Source organism: Octodon degus, unplaced genomic scaffold (genome assembly GCF_000260255.1).
Source record: "Octodon degus isolate 3935 unplaced genomic scaffold, OctDeg1.0 scaffold00195, whole genome shotgun sequence".
NCBI lineage: Eukaryota > Metazoa > Chordata > Mammalia > Rodentia > Octodontidae > Octodon > Octodon degus.
The window spans coordinates 2,632,319-2,641,766 of record NW_004524771.1 but is presented as its reverse complement, the minus strand read 5'-3'; the positions used below and the strand labels follow the sequence as shown (position 1 = coordinate 2,641,766).

The following is a 9,448-nucleotide window of genomic DNA, read 5'->3' as shown; positions in this document are numbered from 1 at the left end:
CCTTTGACTTTCAGCCTATGAATATCTTTATGAGTTAAATGTGTTTCTTGTATACAGCATATTGTTGAATTTTGTTTCCTAATCCACTGTGCCAGTCTATTTTTCTTAATTTGTGAATTGAGTCCCTTTATGTTGATGGTTAGAATTGAGATGTAATGACTTACGATTTACATGTCATTTGCTTGTCGTCGTTTACTCTTTTTTCTCCTTGTTTAATTGCTTGCCCTATTTACTTGGTTGCTTCTGATCTCATTCGTGGAGTTCTGATCAATTGTTCTCTCTCTAAAACATCTTTCAGTAGCCTGTGGAGGGTTGGCTTTGTCATCATGAAATGCTTTAGCTATTCTTTGTCATGAAAGTATTTCACTTCTCCATCAAACTTGATAGAGAGTTTTGCAGGGTACAGTAGTCTGGGCTGATATTTGTTTTCACACAGGACTTGAAATACTCTGCTCCATGCTCTTCTTGCCTTCATGGTTTGTGAAGAGAAGTCAGCTTCAATTCTGATGGGTTTTCCTTTGAATGTGATCTTCTTTTCTCTCGCAGCTTTCCATATATTATTCTTGTGCTGAATTTCTGGGATCTTGACTATTATATGTCTTGGTGTGTTTTTAATTGGGTAGAGGTTACTTGGCATTCCTTATGTTTCTGTTACCTGATTATTGGATTGTTTCCTCATATTTGGGAAGTTTTCTGCTATTACTTCTGCCCATATTTTTTTAGTCATTTGTATTGACTCCTTCTTTCTCTTTGATGCCTATTAGTTTCACATTGTTCATCTTACATCATCTTGCAGGTGATGGATTATTTTTTCCTGTATCCTAGTTGTTTTTAACAGATCCTTTCTTATCTTTTCACTAGCTGCACCAGCATCTTAAAGATATGAAACTCTGTCTTCACTTTCATTTAAACGATTTTGCAAGCTTGTGATTGCGATTTTAATTTCCTCTATATCTCTTTGACTCTGCTTCATGTGATCTATTTCTTTCCTGTGTTGCTCATTCGAGGAATCCATCATTTTTGTAATCCCCTCTATTTTTTTTAATCAATGTCTTCTTTAGAAGCAGTTATAAATTCTTTTACTGCAGTGTATTTTTCAGATTGGGTTTCCTCCCTATGTTTCTGTAGTTGATTCTTTACTTTGGATGCTATGAGTTCTGAGAATTCTTTTTTTATTTCAGAAAATATTTCGCTCTGAGTTCCTCTATGACTTTCTGCTGGTGCTTATTTACTATTGACGCTACCAATTCATACATTTGAGCTGAGCTAGTGTCCTCTACACTTGTTCTGGGTGGGCATTGGGTTTCCTCCACATGTTTCTGCATTCGATTCTTTACTGCAGATGTTATTCATTCAGGGATTTCTTTTGTTATTTCCAATCTGAGTTCTTCTATACCTTTCTGCAGCTATTTCTTAATTTCAGAAGCTGTTGATTCATTGCTTTCAGCTATGTGATTTCCAATTTGTTCTGTTAGTGTCCTCTGCACTTGTTATGGGTGGGATTGGGTTCTGAGATTGCATTTGGCTACTTCTCATTGTCATTTTGTGTAGCACTGTCTTCTGACCTTTGTTGTAGATCTCTGTTGCAGTTATAACCTTAGTACCTACTGAAGTTCAGGGATAGACCTACAAAATTTGGATTTATCCAGCTGTGCCTGTGTTGGGTCTGGCTGCTGTGCTCAATTCCTTCCTGTTGCTTCCCTTGGGGCTGAAGCTGTTTTGCCCCTCTGGCAAGATATTCTGCTCCTGGATTAGCTGATTGGTTTTTTCCCCTATACTCTCTGCAGGGATTGCAGCTGAAGGATATCACCCCATGCCTGTATGCCAGGCCTGAGCTGAGTTTGGAGGGGACAAGGTGGAGTGGGGGGGGAGAGGCAGCTCTACCACACACTCACCAGGCCTGGACTAGCACTGGCTCTGGGGGTTCTCGGAACACGATAGAAATTCTTACTCTGTGGGCAATGTGTGAGGGGGTACTAGGGAGTGATGGGGGTGTCCCAAGAGGGTGAAAGAGGGTGTCACCCACGCTGTGCCTGGGCTGGGACCAGTAGGTCCTGGTGGTGCAGGGTAGCCTTAAGCTTTCCTACACACTCACTGGCCTGGGCTAGGACTGGGTCTGAGGGTTCCCGGAACCTGGCAGAAATTCCTATTCAGTGAGCAGGGTGGGTGAGGAGCTGCGGCGTGGTCAGGGACATCCCAAGAGGGTGGAAGACGGTGTCACTCACTCTGCGCCTGGGCTGGGAAGAGTAGGTCCCGCCGGCACAGGTAGTGTGACACTCTCCCACACACTCACTAGGCCTGGGCTAGGACTGGGTCTGGGGGTTCCCAGAATGTGGCAGAAATTCCTACTTGGTGGGCTGGGTGGGGGAGGTGCTGTGGAGTGTTGAGGGGCGTCCCAAAGGGGTGCAAGAGGGTCTCACCCACGCTGTGCCTTGGCTGGGAAGAGTAGGTCTTGCAGGCACAGGGTAGCAGGAAGCTCTCCCACACACTCACTGGGCCTGGGCTAAGACTGGGTATTACCCTTTAAAAAATTTTTTTCTTGAGAGACAGTATGATAGTAACTGGTACATTATGACAAGCAGTATGTATTCAGAAGACCAGAATGGCAGGCATTCCAAGTATGACCCTACCATGACACATTGCTATCTTCTGTGCAGTTGCTTAGTTCACAGGTATCAGCATATAGTCAGGATGAGAATCCTACCAATTAACTGCTAGTTTCAAAAATGTCCTGATGCTTCTCAGGATTGAGTTATACTTTTAGCCAGTGTGTATATTCTGCTTTTGTCTTCATATAATTCTAAGTATGTTCTATTTCTATATTCCTCTTCAGGTGAAAAAAGATAGTGGATGGATCATTTATTAACTAGATGAAGCCTTCTCTAAGAGCTTAAAAAGGTGGTAATCTCTATTGTCAATGTTTAAGGATCTAAGACAATCAACAGTTTTGCTTAAAGAATAATGGATGCCTCATTATAAAGCATATATTTTTATCAAGGAAAATGCTATATTAGTCATTGAATTTAGAGCAGGATTATATGTTTCAGTGCCACTAATATTTGAGATAGATAAGTAATTATTTGTTGCAGGAAGGTGGGCTATTTTGTGGGTTATACAGAGTTTAGAAGCAACCTTTGCCTCTGTTTACTAGGGACTGTTAGCAGTTGTAGACAGGAGGCTGGTGTGCAGTGGTTCACCAGAACTATGCAGGATGAGATCTTGGGAGAAGTAGATCCTACCATAATACAAACCTTCATCTTTAGGAGAAAGAGATGCTGGGCAGCAAGACAAAAGTCATCTTCCACAGAACCTCCAGCAAGTCAGTGACTTATCACAAGGTCATATACCCAAGAAGGCAGAACCAGGGTCAAACATAGGTCTATCTAACTCCATATCCTTTTCTCTCTTTTCTCTTTTTTTTTTGTAGGGGGAAAGAAGCACATAAGGTGATTAATGTAGGAGTTAGCACAAACTCATCCATCAGTCACATGCGGTTCACTGTCTAATTTTATAAGTTTTACTACAACACTGGAAAACCCCTACAAATACATATTATTTCTGATTACCTTTGTGCTACAAACAGATTTGGGTCAAAGCAACAGAGACTGCAGGGCCCTAAATGCCTGGTTGATTTATAATTCAGCCTCTTACTGAAAAAAATTTCCAATCCATGGTTTAAGAAAATGAATCTCTGTTGATATTTTCCAGTGGTTGTCTGCTGGGTGGAACTGAAGAGCAGCAGGACACTGACTTATCTCCTTTCCCTATTTGCAACCCCCCATGCTCAACCCAAGTTGGTCTGGTGCTGAGTTCTCCATTCCTGTACCAAAAGACAGATCACGTAATCTAGGCTGTGACAAGCAATCCTCTTGCACGTGGGAATCATGGGGCACCAGCTATAGTTCTTGTTTTTTTCCATATTTGCCCAACACCAGCATCATCTAAATCCTGTGACTGAAAAGTGAGAAGGATTCACAAAGTGAGAGCTGTGACACAAATTGCATGTGCGAATGGATCTGAAACTCTCTTGTACATAGCACCATACTTGACAGTGTTTTATGTCCCTTGTAAAGAGCCGAGAAGCTTAACACTACAACAAAACCCATCCCTATCCCACCATTAGAGTGAGAGAACTATAGCTTCCTTGTTCCTGTCAGATTTTGAATGGATGTGGTTTTATTGCTCTTCTTGTCTAATATTGGAACATATCAATCTACAGCAAGACACCCTTTAGAAAAGTGATTCTTATGTTTCAAGAGGCCCTTTAAAGAAAGAAAATCGCTCCACTCTAGTGAAAGCTTGTCTGGAAGCAAAGTACATTCATTTCTAATGAGTCAACAAATAGTTACTAGCTCTGGTTCCAGAGTCTCACTATGTTCACTGCCATGTAACCACGTGGTGCTTAGTATTGAAGCATTGGCTCACCTGCCGATGTGGCCTTCATGCTTTGGGGTGCAGAACATGAAGATTCATCACACAGGAAAGTGAGGCTGGGGGGCTTTGTCTATCTTCCTTCATGACATGTTCTTCAAAAGACTTGTTTAATCCCACAGGACTCTTTGAATCATCTGGGTTTTGCAGCTGACGTCAAATAAAATGGATCTCCAGCACCCTTACTTTAATCCCAGGCTTATTCCTGAGTCCCTCTTCCCAGACCCTCTTTATGTTTCCAACAAGATCTGACATTGTAATGTCATAGCTGTCTCCTTATATCTAAGTTCCCCAACATACAGGCCTGCCTTACCATAGTGTTGCCTGTACCCAGCCCTAAACTGTCAGGCACAGCCACCTTTCTTAGCTGAAGATGCATCTTGTCCAGTTGCTCTGCGTCCAAGGAAATGCTGTGCTCAGGGGATTCCAGTCTCACTCACATGTTTTACAGGCTCTGTGCCTCCTCTCCCCAGCCTCTACCCCACCTTTCTTCCTGTTATTCTTTTTCACTGTACCCTTCATTTGATTGATGCATATTCATGCTTGGCCTGCCAGATTAAGCAAGAAAATGTCCCAGAGTATCAAGGCTTCTGTTTTAACTTTTCTTACACAGAGATATATAAACCACAAGGAATGTCAACATTATGTAACATGCAAACATGTACTAATAGAAATCAAATTAGATTAGATTAAATTAAATTAAACTAAAGCCCATGCCATATGTCCAATTGTCCCTTGCTATTTTGTGATTTGACTTCCACAGACTCACTATTTCATGGCTTTTCAAAAAATATTAATCTAAATTATTTATCACAGATTTTTTCTATATGGTGGGAATTTTTTAGCAAATAATAATCTTTATTTTTGATCAGAGATAAAAACAATAAGTACCCTGATACAGAATTTCAAAACAAGATAGTTGGAAATTAACAACATTTCATCTATTGTACATTGTCATTTTCAAATCAGTTGCCCAGATTACAAGATACAGTTGTGCAAAATTGATCAAAGATTATAAGGGGAAACCATTCTGTTCTATGAATAGAAATTAAAAAGTGTAATTAATTAGCTATCTTGTTTTTTGGTCTTTGGTACAGATACTTGAGCCCAAGACTTTGCACTTGACAGGCATGCTGTGGCTGCTGAGACATCACTGGTGTTTCCCTATTATCTATCTATCTATATCTATATATGTATATATATCTATATCTATATCTATATCTATATCTATATATATAGATATATAGATATGTTTTATTCCATTCCTTCTTTTCACCTTTACCTCATCACAATTTTTCTTTCTTTTTGAAGAGTTTATCTCCATTTCATATCTATTGTACATCTTGGATGTTGTTTACTCTTTCAGTTTGTTCCACTAGGGAGATAATATGATCTTTACACATGCAACTCTAGCTCATTTCACTTCTAAGTATGGTGTCTAGGGCTGGAGAGATAGCTCAGCAGCTTAAGAGTCTCCCTAGCAAGCGGAAAGTCCTGACTTTGATCCTCAGTACACCCCCCCCAAAAAAAGTGTGCTGTATAGTTGCATAAATATGCCTATGAAGTGACCTACCCTACCGCTAAGCATTCACGCTGAAGAGGACACACCTACGCAGTGCACACAAAGTTGGGTGTAAACTTTCCCTCATCTTTCTCACTGGCAGAGAAGGAAGCTGTAAAGACTAGAAACGGCATTCATTGTGGTCTTTCTTAAGAGGCATCAGTCATTTCCTTGAGAGTGTGGGAAGCAATGAATTAAGATTCTCTCCATAGAAGATGAGCCTTGGGGAAGAAAATCAAGGCACAGAATTTGTAGAGCCTACAGTGAGTGAAGACGTGCACATGGAAGGCCAGGAAAGCAAGCAAATTGGATAAAATGCAGCAGGTATCTCAGAGGCCCAAGACGCCTCCGCCAGGGTCAGAGCAGGGAAGAGGGAGAGAGCGTAACAAAGTTCAAGGGTTTGGCCACAAAATGTCACAGGTTCTGAACATCCCCAAAACTGAGAAATAATAATCCCTCACCAGAAAAACAACAGTGAGAGAACTCACCGATGAGAAATGCATGATGTGTCACAAGGTAGAATGCAGAGTATGAGGCTCAGAGTCTAGAAAATCTCCAACAGGAGCTAGAGGAACAGCCAAATGGCCAAGGTCCAAAGATCAGAGCTGTCAGATTACATAGGTATTATACTTAAATTTCCCCTGCAAGCCTGTGACCCAGTAGCCACATAACTTGGAATACTGAAGTTAAAGCGGGTTTTGAAGTAGTTCAGTCAGAGATTATGTCAGTAGCCCTTCTTCAGGATTGTGGTCAAAAATTTCCAAATCTTAAGTCCTGGATGCTTCCATGTGATTTGTGAGGCAGCAGTGGAAGATCTTGATGGGATTGGAGAAATGCTCTCATATCAGGAGCTTGAAACATCACCCTCTGTCTTTTGGGGCAAGTTCTTGGTTTTTTCACAATTAATAACTTACTCCTTTGTTTGGTGTCCTTCACACCCTGCAACACTGCCTTCGTTGACCCCTGCAGCGAATGCTGCACATCTGAGATGAGCTTCCTCAGTGACTGGGCCTCCTGGGCCAGCTGCTTTTCAGACTCAGCCAGGACCCTCAGAACATCTTCCTCTTCTTTCTTCAGTTTTTACAGGTGCTCTTTCTCCTCAGAGTCCAGCATGTTTCTCATTTTCTTAAACTCAGCCTGGACACCTTCTATCTCACTCTCTATTTGGTTCTTTCAGGAAGTTTGTCCTCCTTCAATTCAAGCTTTCCAGTTCTCGACCTTTTTCTCATCCTGCATCAGCTTCTTTAGCACTCCAAGCAGCATTTCCTGATACTCCTGTGCAGCCTCCTCCATAAGAACTATGTGGGGATGTGATGCTTGTGAGAACGCTCACAAAGCCAGCACATAACTTTCCCATCCTCCTTACAGAATAGCTGGAGTTTCTCACCATAGAGGTCACACAGATCTGACTTTGGGGTCAGTGTTGAGCCTGTCCACTACGTTGGCCACATATGACTGGGCCTCAGGTTTTCAAACTGGTACATGATTTGGAACACTGGGCAGTAGCCCACACCTTCTTCATGTTCTGTAGACTCATAACTTCAGGTGATGCAGAGTTTGCAGAAATTGTGGCCACAGTTGGTGCTGACGGAGCTTTATAACAATCACAAAGGCCAATTCTTAATGGTGCAGATTCCTGTCTGCTAAAATCACCCTTTTAACAATATGTTACTTACATGTCTCATTGTAAATGAGAAATAACCCATGCCCCAAATTAAGGAGGAAAGATTTTCTTTCCTCTCATCTTTATAGAGGTTCAAGTTCACAGTCAACTGCCTCCAGGGCAGGATGGTAAGGCAGATAAGCATCGAAAAGGAGAAACAGTTCATGGTGGGCAGAAAGTAGCAAAGCAAGCAAGGAATGACCACAGCTCTATTTCTTATGTTATCCAGGCTACTAAGGGCAGGCACAAGCACCCCTCATGCATTGCACCATGAAGCAATCCCAACATCACACACTCTCAATCCATCACCTCTGAAAAAGCCCCACCTATGACTGCCTGAGGCTTTGGGGGGAAATCTAGACACAAGTCACAACAGCTAACAGTGGTTGTCTGTATGTACCATTTAGTTTTAACATAATGGCTATAGTGAGTTGTTTTGAAAATTAAACAAGATGCTGCATATTAAATAAAAAGCACTGAGCCTAGCACATGGCCAGAGCAAACATCACTACGTTCTACCCTCACACTGACATTCCTGACCATCTATCTACTCCTGACTTGCAAATATAATACCTTTGTTTCTTCTTCTAATTCCATCATGTTTTCTCTTATTTTTGCCTTTCCCACCTTGTTCTACCCAAAATAATCAGATTCCTATTCTTGCATCAAGTTATGAGAAGATTATAAATAGTAAAGACACTGACCCAATCCTCAAAGAAGTCATGTTAGAGAGAGGAGATGGAAAACTCCCCGGAATATCAGCCTTTGAGATTTGACTGCACAAACTGCCTCTTCTCTCTCTACCTTATTCCATTAATCGAAGTCCTGTGATCACAGAAGACTCTGGCCTTGTTCCCAACCTTCTCTCATCTGTGCTTCTTTGGCACTTGGAGACAGACACAGACAACAATTTACCTAGCTGTGAAATTCAGAGCATCTTCCTCCTCAGGGTAATCACAGGGTAAGATTAAATATGCTAATCAGTCTCCATAGACTGATACAATTAACCAGCGCATGAGATCCTTCCAGAAATCTGTATAGGAGGTGTGTTTACCTGCTGGTTTCAATTTCACTATCATACAATAATGAGGGGAAAGTGGTAAGAGTTTGCTTTTTTCATCTACAGAACACATGGTCACATCTTCCAAAGGAAGTTTCTTGAAGTTTACGAGGAATGTTTGGTCACTTAATGTTCCCTCTTGGAACCCACCGCTAAATATTTCCTTTGGATTAGGCACCCCCATTGTGAACAATTCTTTCCTCTTGAAAGAGCAAAATAAAGTGCTTATAGTTTCATACATTTAAAAACCCTCTCTTCCTCCTGCCTACTCTTCTACATTGTAAAGGAATTTTAATATTTTTCTTTATTAAAAAGTCAAAAAAAATAGGGCCAGCAAGATAGCTCAGAAGACTATGCACCTGCTTTGACAAGCACAGAGACCAGGTTTTGATCCCCGGTCCTGCATGCCACTCCAGGCCCACCCCTAGGAAGCACTGAGCCAGCTACAGTCAGGGCGTGGTGGCGCACACCTGTAATCCCAGCGCTGAGGAGGCTGAAAACAGGAGGATCACTATCAGGCCGAGCTGCATAGTGAGACCCAGTACCAAATACATAAGTGGAAAAAAAAGTTAGAAAAGTTACTAAAAATTTAGATCAGGCATTCCTAACATATATTTCTTGTACTGATAATTCTGAAAGTTGACTTTAGGACAAACATTTACAATCTAAGATAGTAAGTTATAATCTAGGGACTCTTCAATTTCTACATTTCTCTCTTGAAGGGTTATAATGG

The 9,448-nt window shown here is 41.4% G+C and overlaps 1 pseudogene; it reads right to left on the bottom strand.

The window, feature by feature from the left end:
* Positions 1 to 6,742: 6,742 nt before the first annotated feature.
* Positions 6,743 to 8,899, bottom strand: LOC105743960 (annotated as a pseudogene).
* Between the last annotated feature and the right edge of the window lie 549 nt (positions 8,900 to 9,448).